Genomic DNA, 2,840 nt, shown 5'->3' on the forward strand with positions numbered 1-2,840 from the left:
GAGAAGAATAGTAATCCAAGCGGGCGAGGCAGGGCGCCGGGCCCCGGGGCTGCTCCTCGCAGTCTCCTCGGCCGCGCAGCGCGGCGGGCTGCTGGCCGGGCGGGCCGCTCCGGCGCTGGGGCGGCAGGGAAGCCTCCTCGGCAAGGTCCATCCAGGCGGGGTCTTCCAAGGTGGCGCTGCCGCTCCTACCCGCTGCTGCTGCCGCTGCCCCTGGGCTGCCGCGCCGTGCCCAGGCGGGCTCCCTCCATGCCAAGCCACCCAGGCGGGCGCTGCTGCTGCTGCTGCTGCTGCTGCTCCGGGCTTCAGGGAGCCAGGCGGGAGCGGCTGCCCCAATCCATCGCCAGCACTGCCGCCTCCACCGACCAGCCCCCTCCCGGGCTACATGCCGCGCCGCGCCGCCCCTGCACAGCCTCCTCCGTGGCTGCGGCGGACGCGCTGCTTCTGCCCTCTCCGCTCCTCCGGAGTGCAAGAAAAGTTGCAGCGGCGGCGTCTGGAGGGAGGGAGGGAGGGAGGGAGGGGGAGCTGGGCCAGGCAGGCAGGAGCCCTGGGGAGGCACGCATGCGCTTCTCCTCCACCTATGGCAACCCACAGCGAGGTTTGCAGCAGCACCTCCTCCTCCGCACCCCGCACAGAGATGCAGCTTTGGCGGGGAGCTCTCTTGGCGCCCGGCCCCGTCCCGTCCCGTCCCGTCCCGTCCCCTGCGCCTTGAGGAGTCCGGAGCAGCTGCCCCCCGCTTCTTTCTCAATCAGTTGCACCAACAGCAGGAGCCGAGGCTGGTTTATGCCGAAGTAAGGGCACAATCCTGTGCACACTCTTACTCCCAGGAAAGCGTCGATAGCCTTCTAGACTAAGGTTGCAATCCCAGCCACGCTTACCTGGGAGTAAGCCCCGTTGGCTACAGTGAGCCTTAGTTCTGAGTAGACATGGATAGGGTTGGGCTGAACGTCCCCAGTCTCACTTAGGCAACAATCCTATGCACGCTTTCCTGGGGGTAGGTTCCACTGACTACTCAGAAGTAAGTCCCATTATAGTCAATGGAACTTACTCTCAGGTAGATGTGGATAAGATTGCAGCTTATTCCCGGGCAGCGTGCATAACATTTGCAGCTTGGCCCTCTCCGCACTCTTCCCTCTTGAGTAGGTCCCGCCGCCAGAGGCCTCGGCGGGACCTTGAGAAACTCGCCTTCCCCTTTCAGACGTTCATCCTGACACACGCGATGTTGATGCATACTCTGTGATGACTTTGAGAACGTCTCATGGACTGTGCTCCATCGTTTTGCGTCCTCGGGTAGGAAAGAGTTCTGGACACTACCAGAAAAACAATTTCAGTCATCTTCGAGCTTCTCAGACTTCCCTCCCCTGCCCACAACATGGAAGCCACTTTAAACATGTCTGGTGGTACATCTGGCTCCTGGGGGGGGGGGGCGAAGGAACCACTTACAAAGTCCTTTGAAACGGTGAGGTGTTCCCTGATGCAAGCCACAGATCAGGACATACCTCCCCACAGGGTTTAATCTGACTAGTAGTCACTGCACCAGTGGAACAAGATGTGAGAGAAGAGAGCGCTTCTGGGCATAAGCAGAGTGCTTTTCCCGCAATAGGCAGAGGTGGTGGCTTCAGAAACGCCGCGCTTCCACTCGCGTGCCAAAAATGTGATCCCGCCCTTACAGGTTCCATGCCCTCAAACAGACATGGGTGAGATGCTCAATTCTCAGTGGACTTGTTAGGACCGTGGACCGTAGATTAGAGGCTCCATTTCTTAGGTGCATGTGCAGAAAATGGGGGCAAAAGCCATGAACAACACAAGGCTTGAAAGGAGGGGGCAGAATCCACATCAAAGCCCGTAGCAATGAGAATTTTATTAATTCAGCCGACTGCCTGCGGGGGAAGGAGGACTCACTGCGACCCTCTCCATGCACACTGACTGTCCTGGCTGGGACCGACTTCCAGGAAAGGCGTGTAGTATCGCTCTGGAAGTCTTGGGTGGGTTGCGTGACCCTGTAGTAGCCCCGTGACAACAGAGAGGGAGGCAGCCGAAGCCGGATGAGGAGGGGTCTGTTGGGGGGGCTGCCCTGCCGAATCGGAGCCGCGTGTGCTGCCTGGATGAAGGCGCTACCAACCACGTGCGGGCCTGGGGGTGATTTGCAAAGCGTCCAGGCGCGGGATGCGAGCCAGAGCCGAGGCGAGCGGTGCGCGTGGCGGGATTCACAGCCCCATCCTATGCACGACTACTCAGAAGTAAGTCCCATTAGCGTCAATGGGGCTTACTTCCGGGAAAGTGTGGCTAGGATTGGCCTGTCAGGGGGAGGAACAGCTGTCAGGACGCTGTTCCTAGCGTCGTTCACCGACTGGTTGTTCCCCTCGAGCAGGCGGATCGAGACCCCTGCTCAGTGCATCCCCCCGACGCCAGGCCGCCACCCTGAGGAAACGTCCCTGGCAGTCAAGCCCGTCTCCCCGCCCGCAATCCAGGGCCGGATTCCTGCGGAGTGCGCCTTCCTGATCGCGTTAGAAGGTCGCTGACCAGCCTCGCTCGGCGAAGTCCGGCCGGCGGGGCATGAAGGGCGGAGCGGCGCTTGGGTGCCCCGGCTGACGGCCCTTGATCGGGCTCTCCCCCGTCCCCCCAGCCCGCGGCAGACGTCCAGCACCGCGGCTCCCTCTGACGCCCACGCAGAGTACGGGAGACGAGCGTGGGCACCAGTGACACGGACGGGCCGGGGTGGGAGAGGACGAGCTCTCCAGCCCAGGCCATCCCGCCCTGCTTCGGACGGGGGTGGCGCTGCTAGCAGAGGGGAGCCCGACCACGCAGTGGCCTCCTCCGAGGTCCCCACCGATGCGCTCCGC

Source organism: Tiliqua scincoides, chromosome 2 (assembly GCF_035046505.1).
Source record: "Tiliqua scincoides isolate rTilSci1 chromosome 2, rTilSci1.hap2, whole genome shotgun sequence".
NCBI lineage: Eukaryota > Metazoa > Chordata > Lepidosauria > Squamata > Scincidae > Tiliqua > Tiliqua scincoides.